The sequence below is a fragment of the Thermobia domestica genome, chromosome 16 (assembly GCF_964235325.1).
Source record: "Thermobia domestica chromosome 16, izTheDome1.hap1.1, whole genome shotgun sequence".
Classification (NCBI taxonomy): Eukaryota; Metazoa; Arthropoda; class Insecta; order Zygentoma; family Lepismatidae; genus Thermobia; species Thermobia domestica.
Window position 1 is genome coordinate 117,723,264 of NC_137469.1, and position 21,866 is coordinate 117,745,129.

Consider the following 21,866-nt stretch of genomic DNA (forward strand, 5'->3'; position numbering starts at 1 on the left):
AAGCTTTTGGTAGAGAAGTTCTACGTTTTCTTCGAAGTAGTTTGAGTTCATTGCTATAAAGGATCGAATGTGACTCACCGTAAGAGTTCAATCATAACATCGGCAATCCGATATTGGACCGACTAACAGCCAACTTTAGTTCGTCTGGAGCATTGGTTTAAGAGGCCAAATCCAATGCAATTCATCAATTGACCAGCGACGCCTGTCCATAACGGTATCAACCTGGCGATACCGAAATCAACGGAGCAACCCCGGAGATCAACAGAGAACGTCACCAGAAGACAACAGTAAAGGTATGTGTTACTCCAATTCAGGGTACAAATGCTCAATGCTCGATACGCGCTACTCGTCTGGCAAATATTCTAAATATCCGTCATAACTCACAACATTTACACTAGCTACACTCTTTTAATAAGAAATACAGTTGTTGTTTAAGAATTGAATTGATGTGTTATCCTTACGACTTAATCCCTACTAGTTATGTGTTTAACTTGAAACCTCTCGCTTGTAAAACAGATACTTGCCCACTCATTCTAGATGGTGAGTGGAAGGTGATCTGCTCAATTCAACTTTCGCATCCCCAAATTCAGGCACGAATTGAGCGGGTTGGCATAGTGGAGATGCTGTGAGGCTTATGCCATTTTGTCCCTCCCAACCCACCCTGGCATGGTGAAGTATGCTTTGGGTTAGTTTCCTAGCAAGAGTAGTTATCAGTAAATATTAAGCCCTCCCAAACCACCCTCTCATGATGAAGTATACGTTAAGAATCTCTCTAGTATTTTCTCGAAATTAGTAAGATATGATTAGTAGTAATGTTGTAGTTATAAGTAAATTTTACGAAATATGGTTATAGATTAAGTGTTCGGTTTTAGTAATAAGAATTATTCCCACCCACCCGCCCTAGCTAATATTCAGATGCTCGAAATATACGTGATATAAGAATAATAAGTATTGAATTAAAATAGTAGATAAATGAGTGACGACACAGTTCGTACTAGAGCACAAAAAGCAGGTAGAGGTGTACAAGTTGGAAGTATATTTAGTATTGCAACTTCGAGTAGAAAGAAGCAAGTAAAAGTAACTGAACAAGAAGGTGCTAAACCAAATTTAAAACTAGGTCCAGTAGATAATTTTTCATCTAGTCCGGTAACGAAATCATACTCTGAAGATTTCGAGTCTATTTTTCCGTTTGAAAGTAGTATTGTAAACAATAAACAGTCTAGTAGTGAAAACAATAGTTCGCAAGAAAGCAAAATGACGACCAACGTGATGTTCTATTCTGACGTTAATAAGCTACCTAAATTTGATTTAAAAACGGATAGTGACATTGTAGGATTTTTCGACGAATTTGACGACGCGTGTCAAATGGCAGGCGTGAGCGAAGATAAAAGGAAAGGGCTTTTCCCAAATGTATTCAAGGAAAACGGAAGGCAATGGATAAAGGTGTTTTTAAAACGGAGGAATACAAATGATATAGGTTATAAGGAGCTACAAAAGAACATTATTGAAGAGTTTACTAGAACTAACGTTACCATGGACATAGAAGAAAAGATTAGGGAAAGGTTGCATCTCGAGGATGAACCTATTATCAATTATGTTTACGACATGTTGGTGTTGTGTGAAAGATTAGACCCAAGTATGGATGACACGAAAAAGATTGGAATTATAGTAGGAGGCCTTCAGCCATATTTTATGGAGAAAGTTGGGACGATTTCGTATTCTACAATAGATAAGTTTGTCGAAGAGAAAATAGAGAAAAATAAATGCAAGGTAGACAAACGGGTAAAGACGGAAAATGGAAAGGTTACGGTGAAGGATCTACTAAAGAAAATGCGTGAGCAGGTAGAAGAGGATGACAGTGACTTAGAAGTAGACAAGTTATTATTAAAGAAAGAAATTAGGAATAGGGACGAAGTGAAAATTAAACAAGAGCCCCAAAGTATCACCCAACTAGGTGAATTAGAGAAGAAGATCGAAAAGCTACAATTGACTTTAGCCGCGAAGTTTCAAGACCATGATGATAGAGAAGATAGACGAGATAGTGTGTCTAAACAACAAAACAATGGAAATAATTTTAGAGGTAATAAGAATTTTAGAAGTAGAGGACGTAACTTTTATCGTAATAACGGAAATAGAAGTTGGAACAGAGACAATGGTAATTTTAATAGTTATAGAGGAAATGGTGATTATACTAATAGGAGAGGATACAGGAATAATAACAATTGGCGTGGTAATCGTGGTGCACGTAGGACAAATTACTGGCAACAACGTGGAAGTTGTTGTGGAAATCGAAGTAATGGTCCGTCGTGGTGTCAAAATCAAGGGCAGATGAATAATCAAGTGCAGTATGTACCAGTTGTACCGAATCAGATTAATGGAACAACATATTACCAGGCTCAAAATACACCGAATTTAAACTAAGTAATACTGTAAATGACGGAGGCGCATTTACAGGAAGTAAAACAAAGATTAGAGAAATTGTAGCCTCTACAGTAAACGATAATAATATGTTATATGTACCGATAGAAGTCGATGGGCGAAAACACAAAGCATTAATTGATACAGGGTCTCAGATATCATCAATGAAAAGTTAATTCCACCGAGTGCTAAGGTTATTTCTAAATCAACACGAATACGTGGTATAACACAGAATGTGTTAGTGGTAAACAAGATAGCAATTTTAAAGTTTAAGATGGCTGGTCAAACATTTCATTTGGAGTTTCGTGTAGTGAAAGATTTTCCGTATCAGGTTTTGATCGGAAATGATTTTCTGCAAAGTCAAAATTGTCAGATAAATTATGGACAAAATAAGCTAACGTTAGAGAGATTAGGAAAACCACGGTTTAGAAAGAGGGAAGAACAAGTATCTGTTACAGTATCAGAAAATGCATCGATTGGCTTAAGATACAGCATTAGACCGAAATGGGTTTTAGGTCACAAGGTACGATTGTTACCTAGAACGAAAACCACAGTAGAGGTAAATTTAGTCAATTCATGGAATAACAAGGAGTACTTGTTAGAGCCAGATAGGAATATAGAACGCCAATATAATGTCTTAATCCCGCGTATACTTTTATCGGCACAGAATAACAAAATTGAGATAGTGAATCCATCTAACAAATTTGTTATGTTAAGAGCGAATGTAACACTAGGACAAGCGGAAGAATGTATAGATGAGGAAGAATTAAAACAGGAAGGATTGTCGGATGAGGATATAGAAGGTGTTTTAAAGTCAAGGAAAAACTTTGACAAGTCTAGATTAAAATTTGGAGAAGAAACAAGACCTGAAATTAAAGAACAAATTGAGAATTTATGTTTTAAATATGCAGACGTCTTTGCATGGCAAGAGGACGAGTTAGGTCAAGTTAAACATTTTCAACATCACATCGAATTAGAGACTAAAGTACCGTTCAGGAGACATCAGTATCCCATTCCGATCGCAGTTAAGGACAAAGTAAAAGAACATATTAATATTTCGCTGAAACAGGGCATTATCGAGGAAAGTTCAAGTGCTTACAATTCTCCGATGCTGTTTATACAGAAACCATCAGGGGGTATTCGTGCAGTTTTGGACTGTAGATTCCTCAATAAATGTGTCAAATTACATAGCATAGCTTTGCCACCCATTCATCAGATATTAACATGCATGGGAGGACATAAATATTTCAGCATTTTAGATGTAAAATCTGCTTATCACCAAGTTCCCATCTCAGAAGAGTCTAGAGATTACACTGCTTTTAACATACCAGGCGTAGGAGCCTATTCATATCGTGTTTTGCCTATGGGGAACTTACAGGCGCCTGCTATCTATACTAAAATAATGGCAATGCCGTTGGCCAATGTAAATCCAGAGTCCGTATCCTACTATACGGATGATGTGTTCCTTTACACCGATAAACAAGGGAAAATGGTAGACATATTGCAGTCTGTGTTTAAAAGGTTGAGACATTATGGTCTCAAGTTGTCTGTAGAGAAGTGCCAGTTCGTTGAAAGGAAAATTTTAGCCTTTGGTCACATAGTAAGCGATGCAGGTTATGAAGTTAGCCCAAAAATTATACAGGCCATTAAAGCGTACAAAGGTCCAAACAATGTGAAACAGCTTAAGTCATTCCTTGGACTAACGAAGTACGTTAGGAAGTTTTGTAAAGATTACGCTAAGATAACTTCAATTTTCCAACCGATTTTGAAAAAAGGACATAAATTTGAGTGGAAGGAGTCATACCAACAGGCGTTTGAAAAGTTGAAATTGGCATTGATGAATGCACCATTGTTAGCCTCATTTAGGGAGGAGTTAGAAACGAGAGTGTACACGGATGCATCAACAAGTTCAATTGGCGGAGTCCTTATGCAAAAACAAGCGAATGGTGAATGGACACCAGTGGCGTATTACAGTCGTGTACTAAGACCACAGGAAAAAACTAGACACATAGTAGAATTGGAAATTTTAGCCGTGACTAGTTCTTTACGAGCGTTCAACTACTATTTGTTTAATAAGGAGTTTGAACTGTATACCGATTGTAAAGCGCTAAAATATCTTCAAATATCGCCGAAGTTAGCACCAAAACTTGTAAGGTGGAGTCTTGACTTAGCACAATACAAGTATACACCGGTGCATTGTCCTGGAGAAAATAATCCGAGTGATATTTTGTCCAGGAACACTGACATAGAACCTACAACTGACGATGTAGAGTTGGAAACATTGAAGGTAAACACCGAAGATTTGTAAGTGAATTTAACTTTTGATAAAGATATTGACGTAGGGGAATTAAAACGTCAAGATCCATTTTTGGCCCTATAATGAAAGCAATTGAAAATCCAGCAGAGGCAGATGTTAAAGCAGAGAAAGAAGCTAGATGGTACACAGTTAAAGATAATAGGTTATATAGAACACAGCGTATGGCTGGCGGAACGAAATTATTATTGTGTATTCCATATACCTTGAGAGAACAAGTATTTAGGAATTTACATTGTTCAATATATGGTGGTGGACACTTTTCGTATACAAAGTGTTACAGACAAGCATTGAAAATAATATACTTTCCTAATATGAATAAGTTTTTCATGGATAAAGTAGGCCAGTGTATAAGTTGTCAAATGCAGAAGAGGAAAACAGGTAGAGTCCCGTTTCATGCTCAAGCATATCCGTCATATGCACCATTTCAATCAGTGGTAATGGATGAGGTCGGACCATTTAAGATCTCACGTAATAATCGAAATAAGTACATTTTGGTGTTTGTGGATAATGCTACAGAATTCATCATTGCTAGAGCAGTACCAGCGATAACAGCAGAGATCGTAGCTCAAGTGATCTTTGAGGATCTCATTACTAAACACGGAGTCCCATCCCAGCTCCATCTGGATAGGTTATCATCCCACCGAAGCAAGATATTAGAGGAGATGTCGGAAAAATTTGGCATGGACTTACATTTTGCCCATACGAGTGCCCATTATTCTATTGGAAGCGCAGAGAGGGCCATAGGCTCATTACAACAAGTAATGAAGTACTATATAGATAAAGATTTTGCAAACTGGGACGAAATATTACCTAGTTTAATATTTACGATCAATACACAAGTGCATGATGGTACTGATTTTTCACCGTACTATTTGTTGCATGGAGTCGAACCGAGAACATTTCTCGAGCAGGATTTAGATATCCCTTCCGAGTTTGTGGACAACGAGGTGAGACTTCAAGGCATAAAGGAGGCACGTCAACTTGTGTGTAAGAATTTGCAAAGGAAATTCAGATCCCAGAAAAAACAAATTGAAAAGAAATTTGACCAACCAAGTTTTGATATTGGTCAAATAGTCTTAATCAGGGAAATGCCAAGAGCAGGTTTGCCGGCATGTTTCGGTAATCGTTATAACACCAAAGGTATAATTATTGACAAAGTCAATAACAATTCATACAAAGTTAAGTATGAAACTAAAAAGGGTGAAACTAAAATTGACACTATAGACATAAGACGGTTGAAATTATTCGTTGGTAGTAAAGATGAAAAGTTTGGTGATATTGATCAAATGTCAGATGGCGAAGAGTAAATTTAAAAAATATTTTTTTGAAATATTTAAGTTAGGGTTTACTGTAACTATGGTACAAATTGGGTCTACCGATGAAGTGTCAGACAGGGGGCACTTTTCTCAACCAAACCCTCAACCCGAGATTGGAGGAAATGCTAATCTCCATCAGAAAATTCCCGAATCGATAGACACTTTTTGGATTATAATTACTAGAATTTTAGATAAATAAATATATATGCAATATGCAAGTACTATTAAAGATACATTGAGTTGGTGCCTAGAACATAAAATGAAATGTGAAGTACATACAAATTAATAAATCGTTAAAGTAATCTTAAAATATAAATAAATAAATAAATAAATAACAATAAGGTAAAGGAATTAATTTTAGGTTTTATTAATTTCAGACTTGTTATACGAGATTGGAAAAGAAATAATTATAAAATGGAATCAAAAATATTATACATCATTCTAAATTGGGTATTTATATTTCAATATGGAAACACTGATGATCATCACCAATTGACAATGCAAGACGTAGGGATAGCATTAACGCAAGACGCTTTGGCGGTTCATGCTTCTAACATGGTATATACAACAATTAGAATGCATGTGAATTTCCATGAAGCAGTGCCTATGCACACAGTATGTAGCGAATCTTATGATATTCTGGAAGACTACGCAGAGAGAGAGAAAAACAATTTAGAAATAACATCATTAATTCTATCCCGTGTCAGTTTGTATTTGTTAATGGTAGTTCTAAGTGTATAGATTCAACGAGAACTAAACGATCAATTTGGTCATTCTTATTAGGATTTAGTTCCATAGGATTGTCAGCTTATAATTTAATTCATACGCAACAATTGTCATCATCAGTTCAGAAATTATCTGGGCATGAGAATTTGTTAGCGCAGGAAATTCATAACTTAAAAGTATCACATAACCAAGAAATATCCATAATTTATGGAGTTGTAGTGAAGGTTCATCATGTTCTACAAAATGTAAGGAGCAAACTGCAAGAATTGTATTGTTACTTGCAGCAAGCCCAAAGAAAGATTTTAACGAATTTATTTTCGCACATGGCTAGAGAAAGAGTGAATAAAATATTCAACGATGTATTAAACAACCAATTATCCTAGATGTAAACAAATTCATAAGTACACATGACATTCTAAAACATTCTATTTATCGATTTGACATAGGAATGTTCTATCGAGTTTCATCAATTTATTTGATGAAATATCATTATAATGAAAATAATATTGATTTATTATTGAAAACGCCTACCGTTTACGAAAACACAGTGTCAAGAATGTTTAATGTGATCTCTATGGGATACCTCACGAGGAATTTCCACACTTATTATAAATTACCTGAAGTTGTATACTTAGCTAAAGGTATGTATCACACTTTGGATCGTTCAAAAAGTGAATTTAAGAGCTTTCTGTATTTTTGCGAACAAATAACATTGGATGACGAAGCAAAATGTCTTAATAATATTGTTTTTAATGGTTCACTAAATGGTTGTCAACAACGAACAGAAAAATACCTAGGGAATGTAGTATATAGATATACTCATGCTGGAGTATTGTATTCGTCATTAGTAGAGGGATACATAACCAAATTAGGCAACCATCACGAAGTTACATCAATGAAAGTAAATTTTGGAAACAATTGTTCCTATTTTATTAAGTACAGCCAAATTGATAATTTAATCTTTGGAGAATTAGCAATTCCAACGAAAAAAGTAATAAATGTCAACAATAAACATCTAAATTTAATAGGAAATTGGACGCAGAAACAATTAAATTTTAGTTTACATCACGAAGAACTGAATAGTCTAGCCGAAAATTTGTTAAAATTAAAAGTGGATACCACTGTAACACTATTAATAATGAAAACAAACTATATAATGTATGTAGTTGCAGCCATTATACTTGTTCTAGTAGTTTCTGTTGTTGCAATTATAATATTGTATTGTAAATTGTATAAATCACTAAGGAAATATAAATTGGGAAGTAATGAAGCATAATAATAACAACAATAATAATAATATCATTTAGTAATACACAATATAAATTTATTCATGTTCTAGTGCACGAAAACTCACGAAAAAGTTTGTAAACAATGAAGTCATGGATGGGTAAATTGTTGAAAATAAAGAAGAAGAAACAAATGTAAACAAATGAGTAGGAGGTATCAATATTGCATAGGAATCATGCATTAGGTACTCACCAAACAGCCATCACCAACAGCAAAGACCATCACCAAATGTAAGAATGAATCGTAGTACAGAAAGTCTATAGATCATAATAGTTCATAGTACCCGACCGAATGTAATAATAGATTGTATTGTAATACCGAACCGAACGATGTCCCATTTACGTTTGAGGTGTAAATGAAAAAAATAATAAGGATAGAAATAGATGAGAATAGATAACCTAGATAAATCTAGGATAGTAACACCAAAGGAGGATAGATAAAGTCAAGAATGTCCAAGAAGGATAAGAAAAATAATAGAAAATAATAGAAAATTAATAATAATAGTAAAAATAGTTAATAATAGATAAAAATAGATGATATAGAAATAGATTAGTATTATTGTATTAATAGTTAAAATATAGATAAGTACTACGATTATATATAGAAAATACAAAATAATTAAAATTGTATAATATTTACATTGTGAACTGAAGGGTTAATATCTATGAATAAGCAAAGATACAACGAGAAATAGTTCACGAAGTGTACAGAAGAACGATTAATTAAAATAGGTTTAATATATTTAATGTTTATTTTCCATGCAGAAAATTATGTTTAAAAAGAAAAGAAAAGAGAATAATATAACATATTATTAATATAATTGGTAATAATCAATCGATATTGAGTAAAAATAATGATTGGAATCATTTGTTTCATCGTTGTATTTACATTGCAAGCGTTACAGGCAATAATCATATGGGAGTCTGTAATCATTTGCGTCAAGACATTCAGTGAGTTCCGCATGCCCAGAGGTGAAAAATTGACTAAGACCCGGTGAGAGGCTAGATTTACTCTCCACTCCAGGACCCAGCGAAGACTGCAGACGAAAAACGAACAGTTCCGAGCAAGCACGAATGATTACGGAAATTATCCAGCCACGCTAGCCGCTTTCCAGCCAAGCGAACAAGCCTTGCCGAGCGTAAAATCAAAGAAATATTATTTTAAATTACGGAAAATAAAGATATTAAATAGAATTAATGATATTTAACCCTAGAAAGGCAAACTTCACTATCAACCCATTAAAGGTAAACATACGTAATATTTACGTACACACTAAATAATGATCTATAAATATACGATTCATATAGAAACTATTATTGTTGCTTTGCTCAAGGTTCCAAAATTGAAGTGTTATTGTTTAGATAGTATTACAACACAACTATTATCCAGGACCGTAATTTGTGGGGGCAGGGGTGACAACTGCAACCTAGGGAAGCTCCCCGCTGTTCGAGGGGTCCCATTTTAACAAAAAGTTTTCTACTCCATATACGATAGGAACATGAAATTATAAATGAAGCATGAAACAGGTTCCCTACATTACATAAACCTAAAACTATAGAAAAGGTAAATAAAACAAAGATGAGTCATGGGCCCATTTCGGTAAAAAAAAAAAAAATCTAATAGGGGCCCTGGAAATAATATTTATTCGTATGGTTTTGGGATTTGTTAATATTGTCCCCTTAATTAATTTGTCAAGTATGGAATAGGCCCAGGGGCGTAAATAAAACCTTGCAGACCTTGCTGTGTGGGAGCGCCCACAGGCTTTTGGGGCCCAGAAAGAGTAAGAGAAAAAGGAAAGAGAAAGGGCCCAAGAATTAGAAAACAACTTTTTCTAGGGGGCCCAAATACGCGTATGAATAGCTTGCCCCCAGAAATAAAATCTAAGTTACGGTGCTGCTATTATTTTAAATCTTTTAGAAGTACATAAAAGAAGAGCAAAACAAATATTATTAACACTTAAGAACAAAGGTTTCAGAAAGTCTAGATATAGGCGTATGACTGATTTTTTTTTTTTTTTTTTTTTGTTACTAGGAAATATTGAATTCATATTGAATAGTTCTTTCACATTACATGTGAGATTGATTTGTAAATCATACACAGTTAAGGCACATTTTGATCTGATGTTCACCACATACTGGCTTATTACAGTTACGGCAATGTTCCTTCTTGGGATCTTCCCACTTGAATCTGTCATTGGATTTGCCTTCCAGGGAAAACCATTCTTTCCTAGCAATTCAGTAACACCATTAACTTTCACTTGCCTTTCGTCAAATGGAAGTTCATTTGCCTTCTGTTCTCTAAAATATACTGCCCTCTCTGTCTAATGTTATCCAGATTCTTCTCTTGAACGCATGGCGAGACTGCTATTTTTTTGTTTTTACTACATTTGGAAACTTTCCGCTTCTTTGGTTGGATTTGTGGCTTCACATTCAACAGTTCAAATTGCTGACACAAAATGTTGTTCAATATAATTTTCATTGGAATACTAATCTGGATCTTTGTCGGAGTCATCTGCTTCTTCTTCTGATCTCACATCAAATTCAATGTTATCTTCCTCCATTTCTGAATCTGAGATCTCCTCTAATATTCCTAATATAGCTTCCTCGCTATTTACTGAACAAAACTCGTTCATTTTTGTAGTAATAATTAATTCTTTACGAATGATAATTGCCCATTGATGATAAACATACGTAAAAAATGTGTGCAAGAAAACAAACGCTAAAGGCAAACATACGCTAAACTTACGTGCAAGATTTTACGTTCAAAGGTAAACATGCGCCAAATTTACGTATAAGGTTCTACACTCAATCGTTTGGTACAGAGAACATAACATCTACAGAAGTAATTATTGTCTGAACATCAAGCCAACTAACCAGCGATAGCATATCTTGAGGTTCGTATTTCTACACACAGTTTCTGTTACGTCACATCAGTGTTTCCAACTCATACACGTAAAATTTACGTAGTTTACCTTTCTCGGGTTAAGTATATAGATTATTAAAATAAGGTTTAAATAATAGAAAAACGTACGTTAAAAGAGATATAAGAGTAAACATATGGAAATATAGTGAATATATTTTTGTATTAGTTTTAATGAAAAACGACGGAAAATACGAGATTTTAAGTGTAAAACAGAGTCTAGAGCTCATAAGCAGCTGAGTTTTTGTACACAGTTATAGTTTTAATGGTCTTTCACGAGTATTACTTCGAAAGTAGCAAGTGTGTTAGACAAAGTAGAGAACAGTATAAGCCTGCTTCAACAACACGTGAAATATAGTCACAAAAAGTGTAAGCAGACACAAGCTAGGAATAATAATTATTCAAATAATTATAGTAAATATAATTTTCTACAAATTATAAGTAGGCCTATCCCGACTTTATCTATTTCTCGTCTATTTCAGATAAAATCCAAAACAAGGAAAATGGACATCGAAACAATTTTATTATTAACATCTACGATAGTTTTAGGGAGTATATTAGTTATAGTAGTGATTATTACATGTTATATTTTAGTAAGGTTACGTAAGCTAGAGAGAAAATACGTAAATAAAAATAGTAAAGATAGTGTAAAATCAATATAGAATTAGATATAAGTGGTAGAGATAAGTCTGAAACTTATGTACATTCACAAGTTTCTCCCCTCTATGCCACAATATTAAATAAGAATAAAACACAATTTAATAACACAACACAAAGCACTGATAACACAATTTTTCGTAATTTGCCAGATTGTAGTAAAGCATATCATAGCACTAGCACTGATACTGAATTGAAGCTTACACAAATGAACCACACTACTGAAGAAGAAGATGCACACCACAAAACGCAGAAGGGACATATTAAAACCACGGAATCTAATGTTTTCGTGATAAATTCCGGAAAACACGGGAAAACTGAATGCCCGACAGACATCAACAGGGAATATTTCTACCCCTGTGACGTCGTAATATTGTAAAAACACGGAATTTTATTGAATTTAGTGAAAATTTTTGAGTGCGTTTTCGACAACGAGTTAACATTGATCCTAGGTGACGCGCAGAATGGGAGTGCCAACGTGTATGCAGATTAACCTTGGTTAAAAACTGCTGAATTTGCGGATCCCGCTCAAAGTCATTTCCAGTGTTGCAAATGAACTACAGAAGAATTTTATTCTTCTATAGTGAAAATTCAGTGTTTAGTTTTTTTTAATAAAAAGTGATGATATGGTGCGATATATTTCAATTGCTAAAATATCACAATAAGTGATTATGCTATAATTATTAGTGAAAAGTTTCATATTTTTAGAAATGAAGAGTAAAACGACTGGAAAAGGACAAAAAGTAACCTTTGCTAATACTGTCAACAAGTGTTCAAGTTGGCAAGTATGAACAATGAAGCAATCGAAAATTCCAGTAACATGATACCAAGCTGAATTGCGAGACTAAAAGAGTCGCAATTAACAAATCACAGAGTGATTCTGCTCTTCTTATACTTTTAGTACAACTCACGAGATGGAGTGAGTGTACACTTTTTGAATGTATATTTTCCATGTTATATTGCAATTTAATGAGATGATTAAAGGATTATTAAATATAAATATATATATATATTAAGTAAATGTTGGGGTGTCGGAAACGATTTATTGATTTAAAGATATTTATTTATGTGGATATATATGCTTTATTTATTTATTTTCAATTTTTATGTTTCAAGTTTCATTTATTTCACATATGTTGTATATATATATCTACAGGGTGTTTTAATAGTTCACGATCTCCAACGAGATCTAGTTCGGATAGCGTAGCTACCAATTTTTTAAGGAGGACCATGTGGCAGAGCCCGTATTTTATTTATTAGAAATTTTATTTTAACGATCAACTTTATTTATTTTTAGGATATTGGGTTTTGTGAAATATTAAAAATTTTGTGGTGAAGGAAAACATCTGTTAAAATTGAGGTTAATGCAAGTTGGTAAAATTGCATTATTTTGTTGTCAGCAGATAACGTAAACAAAAGCATAATTGATAGTCTGCGAATGCAGGAAGGAAATTTATGAAATGTGTTAGCCATAATATTTATAACATTCTGTAAAAATCATGAATCGCAGTTGTAACATGTTTGTGAACATCAAACACATTCACGGATATGTAGAAATTGCCTAGAATCGGGAAATCAGAGCGTGTCGAGTGTTGCACTTTTTGTTCTTGACACGAGGAAAGAATTTGTTTTCCGAATGAAAGGAGGTCACACGTGCCTGACAGCAGACGACGCCGCAGAATTCCGGAAATCGAGATCCGAACAAAACCAAGGGACAAGAGGTCTTTGGGGGAGAAGTCATCGGGCTTTGAGATAGAAGTCCTACGGCTTTGGGAGAAGCTCCAAGCTTTTGGTAGAGAAGTTCTACGTTTTCTTCGAAGTAGTTTGAGTTCATTGCTATAAAGGATCGAATGTGACTCACCGTAAGAGTTCAATCATAACATCGGCAATCCGATATTGGACCGACTAACAGCCAACTTTAGTTCGTCTGGAGCATTGGTTTAAGAGGCCAAATCCAATGCAATTCATCAATTGACCAGCGACGCCTGTCCTGGCGATACCGAAATCAACGGAGCAACCCCGGAGATCAACAGAGAACGTAACCACAAGACAACAGTAAAGGTATGTGTTACTCCAATTCAGGGTACAAATGCTCAATGCTCGATACGCGCTACTCGTATGGCAAAGATTCTAAATATCCGTCATAACTCACAACATTTACACTAGCTACACTCTTTTAATAAGAAATACAGTTGTTGTTTAAGAATTGAATTGATGTGTTATCCTTACGACTTAATCCCCACTAGTTATGTGTTTAATTTGAAACCTCTCGCTTATAAAACAGATACTTGCCCACTCATTTTAGATGGTGAGTGGAAGGTGATCTACTCAATTCAACTTTCGCATCCCCAAATTCAGGCACGAATTGAGCGGGTTGGCAAAATATATATTCATTCTTGACCTTATCAACTTTAATAATTGTATTTGTTTATCTCTTACGAGCAAACCTTTTCTGGTGTCACACGAAATATGGAATGAGACTATGGTGAATCGATTTGCGTTAGTGAACACGAGAGTCCGTAGGCGGGAAAAACACTCGATCGCAACCGTTCCGTACTTATGGAGGGGAAGAGTAGGAGCACTGCCAACACAACATGTTGTGGATAGTGAGACGAAATATGGCGCGAGTTCGATGAAAATATGCATAGAAGCACAGTTAAATATATACTACAATGTGACATTACATTCGTCAATACTCTGGCAAGTGAGCACAGAGGCGTAGCACATAACGACAGAAGAGGGGGCGGTTAGGCGCAAGTAAAAATGGTCATATAATTGAGGAAAACGAAGAAGCAAGACGTCAGAGGAATTGTACAGTAATAATACCTGGTCAAGTAGTCAATCACAAACTATAGACAACTTGTGCACGTCAACATAAAGCAGAAATGGAAGAAAGAGAGTTATGGAGTGGATTGAGGCTAGAGTCCGGACCCCCACTCCTCGTAACGTCCGATATGTATAGACTGTTGTAGTAGTAAGGGCAGCACTTGGTCTCACTTTTTGCCACTGGGTCACTGCCTCAGAACCCATGGTCCCTGGCCCAGGGTCAATGACCTAGGGATACTTAGGACCCCCTGTAGATTTTGGCAGCGGTACCTTGGCCCACCCCTAAATTTTGGCAGCGGTACATAGGACCACACCCTTAAAATTTGGAAATTTGCCAAATTTAAAAATAGGGTGTGGTAGCGTAGGACCAGGGTATGTAGCTCTATAAGTTTTGGGGGTCCATCTCGTTCCTATTCAGGGTAAAAATTGCCAAAAATTTAAATTTCGGAGGTTTTGACCTAACTTATCCCATTTGATGAGATATTATTACCCTATATGGTTATATGGGCATGTACAGGGGTCCATTCCCTTTCATAAGACAAAGATACGTTCGTGTACCCCTTTGAAAGTTTAGGGATTGGGCCAAGGTATCTCTGCCAAAAGTGAGACCAAGTGCTGCTCTTACTACTACAACAATCTATACACATCGGACGTTACGAAGAGAGGGGGTCCGGACTCTACGGTCAATCCCCTACATAGCTCTCTTTCTTCCATTTCTGCTTTATGTTGACGTCTACAGGCTGTCTATAGTTTGTGATTGATTACTTGACTATGTATTATTACTGTACAATTCCTCTGACATCTTGCTTCTTCGTTTTCCTCAATTATATGAGCATTTTACTTGCGCTTATCCGCCCCCTCTTCTGTCGTTATGTGCTACGCCTCTACCCTTACTTGTCAGAGTATTGTCGAATATAATGTCACATTGTAGTATATGTTAGCTGTGCTTTTATGCATATTTTCATCGAACTCGCGCCATATTTCGTCTCATTATCCACAACATGTTGTGTTGACAGTGCTCCTACTCTTCCCCCCATAAGTACGGAACGGTTGCAATCGAGGGTTTTACACGCCTATGGATTTTCGTGTTCACTAACACAAATCGATTGACCATTGTCTCGTTCCACATTTCGTGTGACACCACAAAATGTTTCCTCGTTAGGTATTTAAAAAAATAAATTCTACATTATTTCTCCATTTTTTACGTTTCCAATCCCAAAATTACCCTTAATTTCAGAAACACCCATAAGCGTGTACGCATTTTGTTTATTGGGGGCCGCGGTGACTCAGTGGTATACTGTGTTTGCTTGTTGAAGTGAGTAGACGTGTCTTCGCTCTGTGCAGCAAGCTCTGACGTGCTTACCTTATTTCTAAAATTTCAGATGAACTTTATTCTGCTGATCATGTTTACCCTATACGAACCGGGCGTAAATTAATATGAATGGAAGTGAAACGACCTATTCCATCGTTTGTTGTAATCCAAGGACAAAAGTTTTGTGTTACGTACCCCAATCAGACTCGAACATGCCTCAGTTCTTCTAGTTATTCTAATTGCCCCCTTCGAGTTCCCAGTGATCCCAACAGTTATGCAGCTAATGTAGCCCCTACACTTCGCACTAATAATTCTGCAGATCGTCTCATGCCTAAATTTGAGTTTGCCCATTACTTCCCGCACTTGGAACAAACCCACCATCAGTGTATCATGCTCATCTGACCCAAGTGTGCCTACAGTAGATGCAACTCACTTTCCAGAACTACCAACTACGAATGTTTCCTGTGAGCCGAACAATGCTACTAGTGTCTCTTCAGAATTGCCTGTACGTGCGTGTCCTAGTCCTTCCACTGAAAAGACAGATGCCCCACAGCAGGCACCAATTACATCTGATGCCCCCTTGTCTAATTCTGTTACGGATGTTGAACCAGTTTCTGGAGAACATGACTTCTCATCAATTACGTCGGCTTCTACGATCGTTCATCGTAACGAGTGCTGTACTTCTGGTTCCCAGGACAATTGTGGTTCGTCTGAGGATGTGCTTCGTGCACCACCACACCATCCCAGCCTAGTGAGATGCAGGGTGCTTCTCCTATCACGGACTTCAATGCAATTAGTGACGAAAATCGAAGTCGCCGCAAGCGTACCAAACGTAATGAACTGAGTCAAAAACTGTTTAAAAAATGTGAAAATGACCCGACCACATCTATTCTGTCTACAAATATTGAAAGTATGTCATAATCTCATGGTTGGGGCATGCGTTATGTTTTAATGGCTCGTGATCAATTGTGTTACGATAAGTTAGTATCTCCTATACTGCGTTAGATTGACTTGTATGTCGTTCTGATGTTCTACGCTTCCCTTCACAGTTTTACTTGCTTTTAATTATGCTTTTATCTTTATTTTCTTCGCTCTTTCTTTTATATTGGTGGTGTTACGTGCTTTCTAGTGTGATGATGCTTAAAATTGCTACGATTAACATTACTAACTTGCAAAGTTCTTCCAAACAATCTGCACTACGTGACTTTTTGCATGTAGAGGGTATTTATGTTGCCCTTTTACAAGAAGTTGGTCTTTTTGAACTGAATCTCGGTCCAACCTATACTGTAGAAAATAATTTTGACAATAGTGGCACAGGTACAGCGATTGTTTTTCGCGATTCAACAAGTTTCCCTTCTCCTGTGTTCCATCCGTCCGCTCGAATCATACGTGGTAACCTAGGCGATATCAATCTTGTCAATCTTTATTCTCCGAGTGGTTCAGAAGCTCGAACCAGGCGAAATACTTTCTTTTCCCAGGACGTTGCTCTGTCGCTTGGATCCAACGTTGAAAGGTTAATTTTGGCGGGAGATTACAATTGCGTTTTCAGGCCTCAAGATCAAACGCCGGGATTTAACTACTGCCATGCTCTCCAGGAATTAGTGACTGGACTTCATTTACGAGATACATGGATCTGTCTGAAGCCGCAAGCACGGGATTACACTTACCTATCACACCAGAGTGCGTCACGCCTTGACCGCATATATGTATCTCCCGTATTGGTTCCATGCATTAAGCAAGTTGAAATTGCCCCCACCTCCTTTTCTGATCACTCAGCTTATATTGTATTCTTCACAGTTCCTGATCTAACTGTTGAACGAGGTCGCAGTTATTGGCAATTCAACACATCGTTATTGGAAGACGATCAATTTTGTGCTGAGTTTCAATCCAAATGGCATTACTGGCTAAGACAACGCCAATACTTTCCCAGTGTTAGTGATTGGTGGCATGCTTATTTCAAACCACGATTTGCAAGTTTCTGTTGGTAGTACTCAGCTGAAAAGTTCAGAGATCTTCGTAATCTACTTTACTTTTATACCAGGTGTTTGCGCGAAGCTCGCTGTGCTGCTGTTTCTGACTTCACTATGTTCTCTCAGGTCAAGCGTTATCAAGCCTTGCTTCTCAATTTGCATCGCCGCCGTATAGCAGATATCAAGGTCAGAAGCAAGGTTCCAATAATAGATGCTGATGAAGAGCCATCATTACATCATATTCTCAAAGAAATCAAACGAGGCCAAGGAAAATGGATCCATCGAATTACTGATGACGAAGGACATCTTCGTCAGGATGCTGCTTCCATTAAACATGTGTTTTGGTTGCACTACTCCAAACTTTATGGTATGCCTAACATTACTCCAACGTCTGAGGAATTTTCTGCACCACCCTCTGCTCTTCTTGATGATACTGCACAGCAATCTCTTGTTCGCCCTTTTAGTATTGAAGAGGTACAGCACGCTGTCCTTGGAGCTCCCAAAGGTAAATCTCCAGGGCTCGATGGAATCTCTGCAGAATGGTATGTCAAGTTTTTCCCTCTCATTGGTGAAATACTGACCTGTATCGTTAATGAGTATTTCAGCACTAAGCCACAGCGACTGTATCGTAGCCCAGGTGTTACAGTATTTATACCTAAGCACATCCCACAAGTGTTAATCATTATCGCCCTATCACTCTACTCAATTGTGATTACAAGTTACTTGCCCGTTGTTTGAACAACAGACTCAGACTCTATATTGATATTCTCGCTGGAGCATTTCAATATGCAAGAGTAGGTGTGAAGAAAATATACCACGTACTTCAAACTATTCGAGATGTTATCGCAAATTTTCAGACTCACACTACTAGTCATGCCTTGCTTGCCTTAGATTTTAACCAAGCCGTTGATCGTGTCGATCCAATTATTTGTGGTCACTAATGAAGCATATGAACGTTGGAGACTTATTTGTTCATTGGATTCGCGTCCTGTATGATGATGCGCAATCAAAATTAAAAATCAATGGGTTCCTTACTACACCTTTTCAACTCAAACGCAGCGTCAGGCAAGGATGTCCATTAAGCATGACTCTTTTTGTCATTTCTATCTGTCCCCTACTATACAGAATTACCGAGCGTATCCAAGGCCTTAATATTTGTAATGTTCCTGTCAAGGTGTATAGTTTTGCTAATGATGATGTGCATGTTTTCCTTCGTGATCCACAGGATTTAGCAATAGTTGAAGACTGCGTTCAAGAGTACTCTGAACAGTCAGGAGCACTTCTTAATAGACTGAAAACGAACCTCCTGCCGTTAGGAACTGGTTCTACAAATGCATTTATAAATTTTCCTCAAGTAGTGAAGAATATGACAGTACTTGGCATTTATTTTTCCTGTAACTTGCATGAGAGTATAGCAAAAAAATTTGACGACGATTTTCTGAAGATAAGATCTGTTTTACATCAGCATAGATCTCGTAACCTCTCGTTGATATCTAGGGTCTACTTTGTAAATACATACGCCATTTCCAAGTTGTGGTACATCTGTCAAATTCTGCCTATGCCTACACCTTACATTCAGAAGTTCACCAGCATTGCTAACTGATTTGTGTGGACAGGTATGATTTTTCGAGTACGCTATCCAATTCCATGTCTACCATATAGTGCCGGGGGACTAAACCTTCTACATGTTGCCAGCAAAACGAAAGCCTTATTTTCTCACCGGGGATTCCAAAACATTCAAGGTATTGGAGATCACCTCAGCACTACGTTCCTTTCGTCTCTCGTAGCTACTAATGATGGATTACTACCAGTGAACTTATCTATGATTCCTACCGATTTCTGGTATTTTAAAGATGTCATATGTAATTATTTTTATTTGTCTGTCAGTGGCCTGCAAAACTTACCTCAAACAGTAAAACTTCTCTATAAATTGTTTCTACACGAACAACCCAGCGAACGTCATCATATAATTTCCAAATTCCCATCTGCGAATTGGCAACGTATTTGGAGGAACATTTCATGTAATTTTGTGTCCACCTCAGCTCGTTCGTTATGGTACAGATCTGTTAATAACATAATAGATACTAAGGCTAAACGGTATCACCTTAAAATTACAGATGACAACCACTACCATCTTTGTGGGAAAGTTGATACTTTGGAACATCGTCTCACTACCTGCAACGAATCGCTCTCCGTTTGGAAAACTTATCGTGAAATGGTTCAGTACTTATGTGAAATAAGCATGGATTGCATTAGTGTTCAAATGATCTTCTTTCCTGATTTTAGATTTTTTCCTACAAAGAAGCAAAATTCTGTTGTTTGGCTATCTGCTAATACTGTAGAATTTATTCTGTCGCCTAGGTTGCCTCAAGCACATCACACATACAACGATTTCCTGTGTTCACGATATGGTAAATTCCCACCACCAAGAAAGAAAAAACTCTTTGCACAATACCTAAACTACTTATTGTATGGACGCCCGCTATAATTGACATGTAAATTTTTGTTAATTTACCCTACTATACATTGATTTTGTACCAATGTACACAGTGTGTACCAATATGTAATTTTATTTTTGAATTTTGATATAATATGTAATGTCAATTAGTAAAAATAAAATGTGATTTTAAAAAAGTGGTAGAGCGTTCACCTCTGGTGCTTTGGGTCCAGGGTTCGATCCCAGCTCCCGCCAAGTGAACTTTGTGGTCGACAAACACCGTGTGCGTGGTTTTTTTCGGAGTTCTCCCGTTTCCTCCCACTTTCTCCATTCCACCATTTCATTCATTATTCATCATCACCGTCTCCTTTAGCCTAACCGGCATAACGTGGGACGTAAAACTTAAAAAGATTTTCATATTGTTTATCGTATATAAGTTTGTAGGTATATTATTAACCTGTACACTGTGGACGGGAGGAATCTAGAATGCACTAGGAAATAATTATTAAAATAAAATGTAATTCTTGAACAATTATTTTTGGGTTGAGTTGAATTTAATGTCCCGCTCAGCCTGCTGATTAACGTGGAACCCGAACCACACGAACTCAAGCTGGGAATCGAACCCAAGTCTCCCACGCTAAAGGCGCGTACGTTAACCGGTAAGCCACGAAGGAGGTCAATTATTTTTAAGTGCGTCCCTAAATTTTAGCTACTGTTTCTATCTGCATGCGCCAACAAAAGAAGAGTCTGACATACAGACCAAAAATATGGTCCTAGTACTTATCACTACATACACGTTCCATTTGTTATAAAACATATTCTTAGTACCTTCAACAATCGTATTTCGTACGTGGATGGGAGGAATTATGTTGTTGACAGAATAAATAACAATATGATTATTCCCTATTCTCTAAAAGTTTTATGAATGTGTTAATCGTAAACGGCGCACTCACTGGGTCAATCTTTGGAGTATTGGCATTATTTCCTATATGCCTAGGTACGTCGCAAATTCATTGCCTAATGCAACAATAGCTACGACTTGTACCACTGAATGCGGTTCATTTCATGATTTCTGCAATACTGTGAGAAAAATGATATTTGCCACTGTTGATACGTATACAGGCCCGTATCCAGGGGGCCGGGCCCTCCTAAATTTTTACTGGCCTCTTCACAGTAGGCTTGCAAATGAACTATAATATGGTGATGAACTATAATAATTTTTGATCGGGCCCCTCTAGCTTTCACCGGGCCCCCCTACATTTTCGGGCTGGCTACGGGCCTGTACGTATATCATGCTTATGGCACTCTTTGCATTGCTGTATCTTTGTTAATTTTACGTACGTATTTATATATAGACTAGCCTTTGGCTAGCTGGGGACTCAGCCCCCAGACCCCCGAGTTTGCTCAGCGTACGGAATCGTATTTCTTATCTATCAGCCTCGTGAACTTGCTCTTCATATTTCCTGGATTTGACCATCCGGGGGCTTCGTTCTAACACTCTGTCTTTGCTCGGCCTACGGCTTCGTAGCTCTGGAACCCATAACTGTAGGCCCTATCGTTTCTTTTCCTATTTCAACTATCTAAAATATAAGATATTGTATCCCAAGAAAATGCCCATTTAAATCGCATGGGAATTTCTTCATCCTCCTTTAGACCCCTAAAAAATTAAAAATATTCAGTT

The 21,866-nt window shown here is 36.8% G+C and overlaps 1 protein-coding gene across 1 annotated transcript in view; it reads right to left on the minus strand.

Moving 5' to 3' along the window:
* Positions 1-21,866, minus strand: part of LOC145673364 (uncharacterized) — a 779,808-nt gene that overhangs the window by 374,936 nt on the left and 383,006 nt on the right. The window lies entirely within an intron of this gene.